At 37.2% G+C, this 14,799-nt stretch overlaps 1 long non-coding RNA gene across 1 annotated transcript; it reads left to right on the top strand.

Annotated features, from left to right (window-relative positions):
• The first annotated feature begins 12,779 nt into the window (after positions 1–12,779).
• Positions 12,780–14,559, top strand: LOC130993425 (uncharacterized). Its single transcript, XR_009091654.1, has 4 exons — positions 12,780–13,269; positions 13,551–13,656; positions 13,757–13,945; positions 14,294–14,559. It is a non-coding gene; the product is annotated as an uncharacterized LOC130993425 (long non-coding RNA).
• Positions 14,560–14,799: the final 240 nt, after the last annotated feature.

Raw genomic sequence — 14,799 nt, 5'->3', positions numbered from 1 at the left:
ACACCGTACGACAGACCGTTGAGATCCGATGAAAAGCCGCCTGAACTGGAGCTCAAGCATCTTCCTTTGAATCTGAAGTACGTCTACTTGGGGGACGCTGATACTCTTCCAGTCATCATTAGTAGCGACCTGACCGCGAGCCAGGAGCAGCAGTTGATCACCGTGCTTAAGAGGCACAAGAGGGCTATTGGGTGGACATTGGCGGACATCACTGGTATCAGTCCTGACGTGTGTCAACATTACATCTTGATGGAGTCGGATGCTAAGCCTGTTAGAGACCCGCAGAGGAAGTTGAATCCGAACATGAGGGAGATCGTGCTTAAGGAGATTCTAAAGCTTCTCGCTTTGGGAATCATTTATCCTATCTCTGACAGCAAGTGGGTGAGCCCGATTCACATGGTTCCAAAGAAGTCAGGATTGCAAGTGGTTGAGAACGAGAAGAATGAGTTGGTGCCAATGCGTCTTGTGACTGGATGGCGGATGTGCATCGATTATCGGAAGTTAAATGCAGCCACTCGCAAGGATCATTTTCCTCTACCATTCATTGATCAAATGTTGGAGCGCTTGGCTGGACAATCATTCTTTTGCTTCTTGGATGGGTATAGTGGCTATTTTCAAATTCATGTCAACCAAGAAGATCAAGAGAAGACTACCTTTACCTGCCCGTTTGGAACATATGCTTGCAAGAGGATGCCGTTTGGATTGTGCAATGCACCCGGCACTTTCCAAAGATGTATGATGAGTATTTTTTCTGATTTGATCGAGAAGAGCATCGAGATCTTTATGGACGATTTTACAGTTTATGGAGCATCGTTTGAGGGCTGCCTTGACAACTTGGAGAAGGTTTTGACACGTTGTGTAGAGAAGAATTTGATCTTGAATTTTGAAAAGTGTCATTTTATGGTCAAGGAGGGCATCGTTTTAGGCCATGTTGTTTCAGAAAGGGGAATTCAAGTGGACAAGGCAAAGGTGGATTTGATAGCGAAGCTGCCATACCCTACAAATGTGAAGGAGATTCGAGGTTTTCTTGGTCACGCTGGATTCTACAGACGATTCATCAAGGATTTCGCAAAGATCGCGCAACCATTGACACATCTGCTGCAGAATGATGTTCCGTTTGCCCTAACAGACGACTGCAAGCAGGCGTTTGACTTGTTGAAAACCAAGTTGACCACGGCTCCGATTATGCAACCACCTAACTGGAACCTTCCTTTTGAGCTCATGTGCGACGCTAGTGACCATGCTGTGGGTGCGGTGCTTGGACAAAAGATGGGGAAGGAGAGCCACGTAATTTATTATGCTTCAAAGACGTTGAATCCAATGCAACTATGCAACAACAGAAAAGGAGATGTTGGCGATTATTTTTGCCTTTGGAAAATTCCGTTCATATCTTTTGGGGGCGAAAATAATTGTCTACACGGACCATGCCGCATTGAAGTTTCTACTATCAAAGAAAGAGTCTAAACCACGTTTGATTAGATGGATTCTTTTGTTGCAGGAGTTTGATTGGGAGATTCGGGATAAGAAGGGAGCGGAGAATCATGTGGCTGACCATTTAAGTCGTTTAGTCCAGCAAGGGGAAGATGAGATCCCTATCAACGAAGCTTTCCCAGAAGAGCATCTTTATGCTATCCAGACCTGTTCGGCTGTCTGTTTGCCCAAACAGAGCCCTCTGTCCGAGCCAGCAGCACGTTCAGCCGTTGTCAAGGGTGATCCCGAACCTTGGTTTGCCGATATCGTCAATTACTTGACATCTGGAATATTTCCACCTCTGTTCACAAAAACACATCGGATGAAACTAAGGAGTGAGTGTAAGTATTATTTCTGGGATGAGCCATACTTGTGGAAGGTTGGAGTCGATCAAGTTATACGCCGATGCATTCATGAAGCAGAACAACAGGAAATTCTCTTGCACTGCCACTCTCTCGCTTGTGGAGGACATTTTGGCCCAAAGAGGACAGCTCGGAAGATGCTCGATTCAGGATTCTTCTGGCCCACGTTGAATAGAAGTGCTTACTTGTTTTCCAAAAGCTGTGGGAGATGTCAACTGACCGGGAGTATTTCCAAACGAGATGAGATGCCTCAAGTTCCGCTGATTTTTTGTGAGGTATTCGATGTGTGGGGGATGGATTTTATGGGGCCGTTTCCGAGTTCATTCGGGAATCTCTACATATTGCTCGACGTCGACTATGTCTCGAAATGGGTAGAAGCGAAAGCCACCAGAACGAATGACTCCAAGGTGGTCGCTGCGTTCTTGAAGTCTCATATTTTCACAAGGTATGGAGTGCCGCGAGCAGTGATAAGCGATCAAGGGACTCATTTTTACAACCGCACGATTGAAGCTTTGATGCGGAAGTATGGAGTTCAACATAGATTGGCTACTCCCTATCATCCTCAAACAAACGGGCAAGCCGAAGTTTCTAATCGGGAGATAAAGCAAATCTTGGAGAAGACGGTGAATCCATCAAGGAAGGATTGGAGTTCAAGACTAGACGATGCATTGTGGGCTTATCGAACAGCCTACAAAACTCCTATTGGTATGTCACCTTATCGCTTGATTTTTGGGAAGATGTGTCACTTACCTGTTGGATTGGAGCATAGAGCATATTGGGCAATCAAGAAGGTGAACATGCAATCGCCCAAGTGTGAGGAGGAGAGGAGATATCAACTTCAAGAGTTGGAAGAGCTTCGTCTTGAAGCTTATGACGCAGCGGCGTGGTACAAGGATCGCACCAAGATGTGGCACGACAAGAATCTGCGAGGAAAGACATTTGAAGTCGGCCAAAGGGTGTTGTTGTTCCAATCAAAGCTGCGATTGATGCCCGGGAAATTGAAGACGAAGTGGATTGGCCCCTTCGTTATACAGTCTGTTTGCCCAAACGGAGCATTTGAGATTCGCAGTTTGGATACGGCGAAGACGTTTACCGTCAATGGCCATCGATTGAAGCCGTATTATGATACATCACCCGTGGCAGACGTGGAAGAAATTTCACTCCTGCCTCTGAAGGTTTCGTGAGCAAAGTTGGAAGTCGAGCCGACGACGTTAAAAAATGGCGCTTATCGGGAGGCAACCCGACTTTCTTTCCCTTTTAAATTCCCGTTTTGGTCTTTCCTTTCTTTAATTTTCGTTTTAGTTTAGTTTTCTTTTCAGTTCTTAGTTTCCATTAATTAGTTTTAAAGTTTCGTTTTATTTCAATTTTCTTTTAAAAAAAAAAAAGAATGAGAGAGGCTCGAATTTTTGAGGTTAATTTGTGAAAATTTTTCTAAGTGTTGGAAGTCTTTTCTCTAATTTCCAGTAGGGGTCAATTCGCAATTATAGAAACACTAACATGGGGTCTTTTCTGCAGATAAGGAGAAATGGGGGTTGAATTGCAATTTTCAATATTAGGGTTATTTTGACCCAAGTCAATTCTTCCCCCACAAGTTTCTTCCCCCCACCTTTCGAATTCCTCTCTCTCGACTCATCACCTTCCCGCTGCATTTCCACCGCCAACCACCACCTCCGCCGTCCCAACCGCATCACCACCTTCCCCAACGAGGATGGCCCCCAAACGGAAAAGAGGACCGGCGAAGAACGCACCGCCGCTCCGTCCAACCGCCGCGGAGCGCGTCAGCGCAAATGCGGTTGTTCTGCCGCCGGAGCCAACACCGCCGCACATCGCCGCGGCCCAAGCCCAATGCGCGACCACTGTTCTTCCACCCCAAAGCGCGGCCGCTGTTCCTCCACCCCAAAGCGCGGCCGCTGAAGCTTCACCGACCACCACCGCCGCGTCGCTGCCAACACAGAGCCCGAGCGACGCCTCGCCACCACCAGAAGCCCTAGCTCCGCCACCACCACCGCGTCGCAGCACCAGGGTACGCTCGGCAGCCACCGCCGCTGGTCCAAGCACCGCAGCCGACTCCGATGACTCCGGTTCTCCCGATGATGATTACGAGATGGAGGAGGGCTCCGATTCCGCCTCGGAATCGTTCGCCGACTCAGATGCTTCCTCTGCCCAAATAGGAGATGATGCCGCTGCCCAAAAGTTCCCGGTCGAGTTCTCGGACCCTGCTGAAATCAAGGAATTACTGAACTTCCCCGACGAGGCAATGTGCAAGGCAATCAACATACGTCGACGGAAGAATTTCCTCACAGGTAAGATTTTAGACCTTGCTGCTCTTGAACGTCTTGGTGTGAAGGACAATTTTGTTGGGTATTTTGAAAAAATTGGTTGGTCGTGGCTATTATGTGAGTCTTCATATCCAGTATATCAAGAACTTGCTCTCGAATTCTTCTCTACATTTAAATTTAATGATACAGCTGATATTGACAAAAAATGCATTTTCTTTCGTCTGTTCAATATGCACCACGATCTGTCGTTGGTTGAATGGTCAGTGAAGTTAGGAATTTGTACGATGGAGGAGGTGGTAGAACATGATTTCAGGGCTGCTTATTGTGGATTAGGGTCTGTAAAGTCGGATGTAGGGAATACAGGGGTGTCTTGGGCCATACTTGCTCGACCGGGAGCATCGCCATTTGATGCACCCCGGTCGTCTGTGTGTGATGTAGTGGATCCCGTATTGAGAATGTGTCATCTATTTCTATGTTACAATCTGACTGGTAGATCGACTACTTTTTCCAAAGTTAGTGGGGTTGATCTGTTCTTTTTGCGATGCATGCATGAGGGATTGAAAGTAAACTTAGGATATTGGATCGCATCAAGCATGCATCATATCAGCACGCACCCTGCACGTCACCTCACTTTGTGCCACTTTCTTGGTATTTTCATTGCCCGTAACTTTGATTTTACTGCTCACTCTTCTATGACCTTGTGCAAGGGACCATCCCACTTTGACCTTGACATCTTGGCCGCCGCCTGAGTTTTCTACTTTAACTCGGATGGCGAGCCTCGCTTTTATGAGCCGGGGGAGAACCCCCCGAGCATGGGTGTTCCTGCAGGTCCAGTTTCACTAAAAGCTTTGAGTTTGGATCTTCAGAGTTTGCGGGATGAGTTCGGGCAGTTCCGAGCAGCAGTTTGCGAGGATGGACGGGCACGTCGCAGCATTGCAGGAGAGCATAGCCAATCTGAGCGCCACGATCAGACAGGAGCTGCGGCGGCAGCGCACGCGGTGATTCCTTTTCTTTTTCCTTTTCGTTTTATTTGTTCTTGTGTTGGTTTTTTTTTCTGTTTTGAGTGTGTTTTGTGTTTTTCGTTGTCCCTTCCTTATGTGTTATTTTGTTTTGCTTGAGGGCAAGCAAAATTTAAGTGTGAGGGGGGGCGTTGTTGAGTCTTTGCTTGTTGAGTCTTGTGAGTCTTCTAGCCAAAGTAATTGATAAGTTCAGTGTTGGAGCATGCTGTTAGATTGAATATGTGTGATAACTTGATCTTTCCCGACTTAAGAATTGAGAACTTGTGATTGACAGTGTGTGTTTTGATTACATGATGTCTGGAATGACAAAATAAGGTTGATGAGTGAATCTAAACTACACATAAGTGAGGTATTGAGCTTAATAGAGTAGAGCATCCTCTACTAATTTTTGTTTTGAGAGATTTGATTATCCATGAAGTCGTGATATCAAGTGTGTCATATGTGGTGAATGATAAGAGGCACTAGGGTAGCCATTTGGCCTGCGTTTGAGTTCTTACCCATACACTAACCCCTAGTGAGCCATGTTTGAGCCTTGCCGTGATTGTTCATATTAGTCACTATATATATATAGCCAATGCCTGTTTTTTTTTTTTTTGTGAACCTTCTCTTTGGTCCCATTGTGCATGTTAGAATTGAATGACATCTTAAGTGAATTTTTGAGGAATGTGCATAAGGATACTTGTTTGCCCAAACAGAACCGATCCAAAATTGCATTCTAATCTAGGACGGATGATCTGTTTGGCCGAACAGAGGAGGATTTTGACAGTTGGGTAGATTGTTTTTGATGTACTCTTTGCATGATTGTGTTGTTTTAATGAGTGGTACAGAAAAAAAAAAAAAAAAAAAAAAAAAAAGAGAGAGAGAGAGAGAGAAAATTAAGGTTGCACCAAGGTTGAATTAGTATACATGCATTGAGTTGTTTGATGATTGTTGCCCATGGTTGAGTTGGAGGTTATTCTTCAGATGTTTAGATTTCTTGGGGTGTGATTTGATTCGAGCATGCACGATATTTGATCTTCAATGTTTGAGCTTAGGACCCATAGGATCGTGCCTACATCATTGATAGTCCTTAGCCCCATTACAACCAAAGAAGAAAGACCTTTTTGAGCCATAATGTGACTGCGAAATATCATGACTAATTGGAGTTTCTTCTTGTGTGAGAATTACCTTATCTTGTGGAGAGATTGAATGAGCGTGAGAGTTGCACTCATTGTTGCCTAATTTGGACTAGATTGATGATGGAAACACACTTTGGAGGTTCATGTTCTTAGTTCGAGAGTTGGAAAGTGATGTTGAATTGCATGTTTCGATTTGATAGACTGTTGCGTTCCTGATGCTTTGATGTTGCTTGGCTAGTCGTTTGGTTTGTTCGTGTCTTGTCTTGTTTCCCTTTTTACTTTCCTGTTCTTTGCGTGTGTTGTTGTGTCTGTTTTCAGTTCGTTCGTTTCTAGAGTCTTCGTGTCAAGGAAAAGAGTTGCTTCTAGGGGCTGAATTTCAACATTAATTCATCTCTCTTATTTCATACTTGAGGACAAGTATGATCTAAGTGTGAGGGGATTTGATGTGTGTATTTTAGCTACCTAGTTTAGTGTGCGTTTTGTCGTGGTTTCATGTGATATTACATGTTTTGCTATGTTTTGGCGCAGGAATGAAAAGAATTGGAGATGGAGCTGCTAATTGTTATATTTTTATAAAGCTCAAAACTCTTAGTTTCATTTTATTTTGGATATTAATTAAGTTTAGGGCGGAAGCCCATGTTGGGTTTATGCGGCCTTGAAGGAATTAATTTCCTTAAGTTTGTTAAGGGCCGCATGGTAGTATTTGAGTAGAAGAAGGATTCTTATTTTTATGATTAGCATTAGACCTAGCCGCTTTTGTGGACTAAGGATTATTAGGTTTTGATTTTTTTGATTAGTTCTACACATTCACTTTTTTTATTCAGCCGCACTTGTTGAATTTTAATAGTAGCAGTTGACTTTTGTTTCCATTATTCCATGCAATTTTATTCTTCATGCAATTCTCACGTACTAGCAATTGATCTCTTAGTTTAGTTTTAGTTTTTTAATTCTTGTTCATTCAATTATTGATAGCGGCTGGATTGGAATCGAATGAGGCAACCGAGTATTGGGTTAATTCAAGTTTGATTTATTTCTTGCAATTTATTTTCTCAGTTTTATTCGCATATTTTAATTATGTTTAATTTTATTTATTTGATTGTTTTTATTTTAAGCATGAGTAGCTAAATCTTTTAATTCGGCGAGAATAATGAAACTCTAATTTAATGATCTGTGAGACCTAATTGGTTATAAAATTGATTCCTATTGATTTTGATTAATTCCTATGGTTTAAAGATAATTCTGATTTTATTTAAGTCTGGCCAACTTAGGTTTAATTGGATTACAGTCAATTAGTTCCTGTCAATCCGTAATTGTTGGAATTGGACTAATTAGTGATACAACTACCGTGTTCGTAGGGGGAATTAATTGGTATATTAATTATTACTAGCGTCTCTAGGATAATTGGTATAAATTGGGTTCCTTCATCTTAATGCTATTAGAATATTAAATCTAGGTCTGGCGTCTCCAGCTAGGTTATATTTTAATAAGGGAAATAAGCAGGTCTGGCGTCTCGAGCTGTTTATCGACACAGTAAGTAGGAATTGGGGTACGTCCATTGCGTTTCACGGTATCCTATAACTGGTTGGTTGGTAGGGATTGATTAATTATTACGTCGATGATCAGAGCTTTGAATTAGTGTGGATTTATTTGAGCCGAATTACCCTTTTTATTGATTTAATTCAAAAGACTTTATTTTTATTTAATTTGCTTTCTTAGTTAATTAATATTTTCTCCAAGTTAAGGCGTGGTGGCATCACCGTTTTTTTATAGATTTAGGGATTTGAATGATTTTTACTGCTCTCTGTGGGATCGACCCTGCTTGCCATTGTATTAATTTATTTGGTAATTCTGCAGGAATTATTTTGGTGGTATACGACGTCCACCAGTAGGTTAAGAAAGATGTTTGAGAGATGAGCCAAAATGAAAAGAGAGGAAGATGTTTGAGGAACGAAGAGAGTAATTAATATAAAGTTGTTCTATTCGTATGTAGATGGAAAATGAAATATGGTCTCAATTAGTAAAATATTTTTCCTTCAATTATTAAATTGAAGTTTGAGTTACGAAAGATAAATGAGTAATCATTAATTATCGTTCATTCTTAAAATGAAAAATATTCTCTTCGTCTTATTATAAGTGACACAAAATTTTTGAACACGTAAATTAAAAAGAATGTGTAAATTGATTAAAAGTGGTATTATTTAAATTTTTTTAAGAATTAAATTTTGTCATTTATGAAAATAGGCCATTTATAATAGGACAATAAGCAGGCCATTTTTAATGATACATGAATAAAAACTAAGGCCTAGATGATTGCTTAGTTTGCTAGTAATTGAGTTAGTAACACTTTTAAATAATATCTTCAAGCCTTATAAATTGAGTTAGTAACACGTTTAGTTCGTTGGTTGATTTTTGGCATTGAAACGTTTAGTTGGCAGTGGGATTTTACACATGCGTGATATTTCCTAAAGTAAGAATGTATTGATGTAGAAATTTGAGATATTCCTTGTTATCAATTCTTTATTTTCTACTCATTTTTTATATTTTTAATAAAAATACACATATAACGATATCATTTTTTATGATGTGTATTGTACATGTAATATTCAATTGATAAAGGTGAAAATATCATGCATAAAATTCGAATGTGTCAATTGGACTATATGACGCCAAAAATTACTAGCAAATTAAAATTGTCACTAAATTAATTTATGAAGCTTGATCGATGTACTGTATTAACTTAAATTCAACCTAAAATCATCAATAACTCAACTTATGAGACTAAATAGAATGTATTTGTACCTTTAATATATATCACTAGACTATACGAATTAGAAGTCGCATTTACGAATTTGGTTAACTAAAATGCAATTTGTGTAATTGTTACACTTGTTTGTACTTTGGCATTTTTCTCTCTATAAAAGATTTACATCATATTCTTCAAATGTAAGTCACCTACTTCATGACCGAGTCAAGCAGAGGAATACTATATAATTAAAAGTTTAAACTATACGAATTTCAGTTCGAATTTGTGTCCTATACTAGTATTTTATAACCATGTAATAAATTATTAAATGATATTTGTCTCGATTAAGATGATCTATATAATAACCTCAAAAAAAAAATACCGATAAGGACGAGATTCGGACTTTGGATAACAAATGTCAACAATCGTACCTACCCGTGTGGGAATCAGCTCGGATCAACGCACACGTGGGTAATAGGAAGCTTCCTATAAGATCTTTTTTGTATTCTGACTCAACATTTTAATTCGAAATTATATTTTATTATTACATTCAATCAATCAATCTAGTAGAATTAAATATACGTCGATGTCGGAAGACGGTGGTGGACATGACCTTTTGATTGAAATACTTTTTCTACCCTTTACGAGTACATGATGAATTTAACTATTAAAAGCTTTTATCTTTAGAGCATCCGCAACGCACCTACTCGAGTGCCTACTCGAATAGAGCGTTGCACTCGAGTAAGGCGTTGCAGGGGGCCGGGCTACTCGAGTGATATTCGAGTCTTCGAGTATGCACGATGGGGGGAGAGGGAAGGCGCGTGCAATGCACGCGCCTTAATTTAATAAAAAAAATAGAAAATTTTGAATTTTAAATTCAAAATTTGACTGTTTTTTCTCGATCTCCGTGCTTTGACCGATCGTTTCATATATTTTTTTTTCTTCTTCTTCTCCTCTTTAAAAAACCCCTCCTCCTCCATTTATCCTCACATTTCTTCTCCTCCATTTCTCTTGTAATTTTCTTCCTTCATGGATCCACACAACCCTTTCTATGATCCTAATTGGTGCCCCGATCTCTCCGCCGATTATCACCCCGATATGGGGAGAATCAACTTGGAGGAGACCCCAGCCGAGGAGGAACCAGTCAGTGCAGAATCAACTTTTGAGTTTAATGGCGTATTTAACTATTAGAAAAATATGTTATTTAAATTTGAGCAATTAAATTTAAATGAAAAACATAAAAATCAAAACTAATGTTATCAAGTAGGCTATCAAGTAACTCCAATGCAACACTACTTACTCAATGTGGTCCCCCACTATCAAGTAGGCTTATCAAGTAAGCCCATTGCGGATGCTCTTAGAATAATCTGCATTTGATTCTACGCAATTACAAAAAATATTTATATTCTTAATTATGGTCATTTAAAAAAAACTCTCATGAACTAATGATGATTATAATAACATATATAAACTATCTTAAAATTATAAAAAAATATTAAAATAAAGATATATATATATATATATATATATATATATATATATATATATAGGGGGCGCTCCAATGAGACCCCCTAATTTTAGTGAGATCTAGGGCACGATCTGGTGTGTTTATTTTATCGATCCTATGGCTGATATTGTATCTGGAGGGTGATTTTTTTTCGCAGGGTTCGAATCCTGAAGGGAGCAGAATATTTTAAATTTTGTTATTCATCGGTATATACTGCATTGTTCATCAGTATATACTGTCATGTTCATCAGTATATATGTCTTATTCATTACGAATTTTTTAAATTTTATTTTTCATCAGTATACGCATCTTGTTCATTAGATATATGTTTTGTTCATTAGTATTATATGTTTTACTCATTGTACTCATGTTACACGAAAATTGGGGGGTCTCACTGGAGCGCGCCATATATATATATATAGCAATTAAATACACAAAACTTTGGAGCTTTAAAAAAAATGCACACGACTTTTTTTTTAATAGAAAATCGTGACCTTTTAATTTTTCTCATTTCGTACAAGATTTCAAATTTTCCCAAAATTGAAGTTAAGTTGGCAATTGAAAATCCCAACGTGGCCAAATCGAATATGATAGAAAAGCGATACAGTGTTGAAACATATCAAAATATTATCGTTTATAATTAAATATGTGTTTCAAATTTATGAAACGACGTCATGTACGTGTTATCGATGTGTTCAACGATGATCTTTTAAAAATTGTTCCATTCCTCCCATAAATATGTCTTCATGTTTCTTTCTCGGCCACTTGGAAGATCTGGTCATGAATCATTGTGTAACATATCTTGAATTATCTTCGATATGCCCCAAGTCCCCTTAATCGTACTATTTGTTAATTTGATTTGTTTGGTGTAGTTCATAAATGATGACGAAACTATAATTATATAAGTTATAGTCCATAATGTAGACTTGGCTATTAATGAAATGAAAGTAAAATCGATCCATAGCCATAGGTAAAGAATTAAAGAAAGTAAAATGTGAGTGGGTCAAGTAAATTGAATTTGGTATTCCATCCTCGTGCTGCATAAATTGTGTCACGAATACAATAAAAAGCAAGCATCACACTTAAGTAAACTATTTCAAATATAACAATAACGCAAATTCTTGGGTCAGGCGGGTCTGACCCGCCGTCTGACCCGTGCCCAAACCCGGAAGCCCTGACCCGCGCCTCCCTCCCCACCTAAATTCTAAAAAGTAACTATTGTTATAATAAAAAGTAATTATTATTATGAAGAAATGTAATGTTTTTAAATTATTACATTTGTTCACGATAATTGTTACTTTTATTCATTAGAATTTGTACTTTTCGTTATTTGATCAAATTAATGTATATTTAGGGTTTAATATTCAAGGTTTAGGGTTTAGTATTCATTATTTAGGGTTTAATATTCCCATTAGGGTTTAGTATTCATTATTTAGGGTTTAATATTCAAGGTTTAGGGTTTAGTATTCAGTGTTTAGGGTTTAGTATTGATTATTTAGGGTTTAGTATTCAGGATTTAGGTTGTAGAAAAATATTGAATGATAGGAAATATTTATATTGACATAAGTATACATTTGTGCATACAAATGTATATCTTAGGATAAATAAAAGTAAATATTTCCATTAAGGTTTAGTATTCATTATTTAATTAGAGAAAAAATAATCATTTATATGAATAAATGTAATATTTAAAAAAACAGAAATAAATAAAAAAAGTAGAAAAAAAAGTAATTATTCATATGAAGAAATGTAATCACTACAAGAATTTAAGGGTTTTAGCCACACATAATTTGTGACACAAAATTATGTGTGGCAGTATGCCCACACATAATTAAATATGTGTGGGTAAATTCATTAGACAGTTTTAAGTAGTTAATGACATTTAATTATGTGTGGGTAAATATTTTTACTCACATTTATTTTTAAAATTATTTTCTATTGAACTTTTAATATCTTGTATGCGTACGTGGAAAATTAATACAAAAATTTAGCCACACATAATCTATGACACATAATTATGTGTGGCAATATACCCACACATAATTAAAAAAATATGTAGGTAAATTCATTAGATAATTTTAAATAATTAAACTGAAATTATAAATAAAATTAAACTCATAAAAAGTTATTAATTATACTTTTTAATGAATCATTGGTTAAAAAATTTCAAATATGCTATATTAATTAATAATTACACTTTTCCAAATATGCTATATTAATTAATAATTACACTTTTCCAAATATGCTATATATAATGCACCAGTATATATGCACGTATGATATTTGTTGCGAAAAAAAAGAAGCAAATATATAAAATTCTTGAAAACTAAAACAAACAATTACCCACGAAAACTAGAACACATTTCATTTTACCGCTATCTCCACATTTTTTTTTTCATTTTACCGCCATGTTCTAAAATCTCTCCACAAATTCGGCAGTTACTTCTAGCCAATTCCCACAATCTTAAACTCGAATTCCTCTCCTGCAAATAATTAAGATAAAGAAAAACGAAAAAGAAGCCCTAAGCCCCCTCCTCCTCATTTTTTCTCATCGGCGGTGGCTTAATTCAAATTACATCTTTTTCTTCTTCATCTAAATCCTCTGTCCCTGCAACTGGTTTCTTCTCAATTTCTGCGCTCTTCCGCCGCCGCCTCCAGATTTGTGCTGCTTTTGAGAGTAGAATTAGTTCGATTTTCTCTCAAACTCGTCGATTCAGTAACGAGACACTGCTTGCTAAGTTCGCCAGAGGTGATCGAGTACTGGTGGATTTGTATGTTTCGGATTTCTAATTAAATTTCGTGATTTCTCAAGTATTTCTCTGATATTTTGTTTCCCTTGAGTCGTTTGCGATTTTTTTAAATTTGATTTTAGTAGTATTATTGTTATTTGTTTGATTAATGTTTTCTTGATTGTGGTGGATTTTAGTCGTAGAAAGGGGCTTATGTTCTGCTGCGCTTTCTCACCATGGAGTCAATTATCTCTTTCTCCCCTTCTATCTTTTACTTAGGATTCAAGCTCAAGTTATAATACTTGCATTATATGTATATGCAGTGGAACTAGCCTACAATATCAATTGGAGCAGCAATTGGGGGAAGACGACACGCTGAGCACTGGTTTGGAACTTCTTCTACTTTGCATTCTCACACATTAATTTCAAGTAAAATGCCATCTCTCAAATAAGATTTAATTTATGTAATTAGATTGAATCCTCGTTGACAGATCTTGTTTTGTTTTGTTGTTTTGTTTTATTTGTTTAGCTAGCAAACTTGCCCAATGGACGCATCAAAATGGTTTGAGGGATTTTTAAGAAGCATGGTATCAAGTCTTTATTCAACTCATCCCCTCCTCTGAAGTCTTTAATTTATTCATCCCCTATATGCAAGAATTTTGGCTCTAATGCATCATATTTCCTAAAAGTTGGTGGCCACTTTGTCATATCTAACAAGGTTTGTATCTCTGATTTTCTTTTAACGTCTTATAGCTTGATAGTAAGAATCACTAAACCTTTACCATTGTTTCCAATTGTTGTTGATTGATAAGGTATATCTGTTAATCTCGATGACATTTATTCTATTGTGCTAGTAATCCCTGCAACATATTTACTTGTTCAGTGCCTTTTTAGCTCACTTTTTGGTGTGGCTCATTTTAGTTTTGGTCGATTTGTAGCTAATGATCATAGGGAATTGTTATCTTGCACATGTTAGTTTATTTCATTTTCTGTTTGCTCTGTTGATTAGTGAGAATATGTTAAATTGTGTATGTTGACTAATAATGTGTTTCTCTTATCTTGGCAGGAGTAATTGAAAAAGTTGTCATGATGATTAACCAATGTTCAACTATTCCAATGTACAATGGAATTGCTTTTGATTAGGAGCTTGAAGAAAAATTATGAGTCCTAGATTAATTGCGAGTTGTAGATTAAGTGCTTAGTAATTTAAACATTTAAAATTATATGTAGTTAGTCATTTCAAACTTGTACTTTGATTTTGTTAAATATTTTTTATGTAAATGTTTTGTATGATATTCTTATTATATTTAATGTGTTGAGTATTTGATTTTTGATTTTTTGATTATAATTATGATTATGATTATAGTAGACTAATAAAAGGGTATAATATTTCAAAATAGTAATATTTTTTCTAAAATTTAATTACTAAAAAAATATTTTTCTCCACACATATAAATATACCTTTAGTGACATATATGTGTAGGTAAACATTTGATGATTTACCCACACATAACATTTGCCACGTGTAAATGCCATGTCATTTCCACATCATCATTGCAGTATATCATAAAT

The sequence above is a fragment of the Salvia miltiorrhiza genome, chromosome 1 (assembly GCF_028751815.1).
Source record: "Salvia miltiorrhiza cultivar Shanhuang (shh) chromosome 1, IMPLAD_Smil_shh, whole genome shotgun sequence".
Lineage (NCBI taxonomy): Eukaryota > Viridiplantae > Streptophyta > Magnoliopsida > Lamiales > Lamiaceae > Salvia > Salvia miltiorrhiza.
This window is presented reverse-complemented; position numbering and strand designations above follow the sequence as displayed.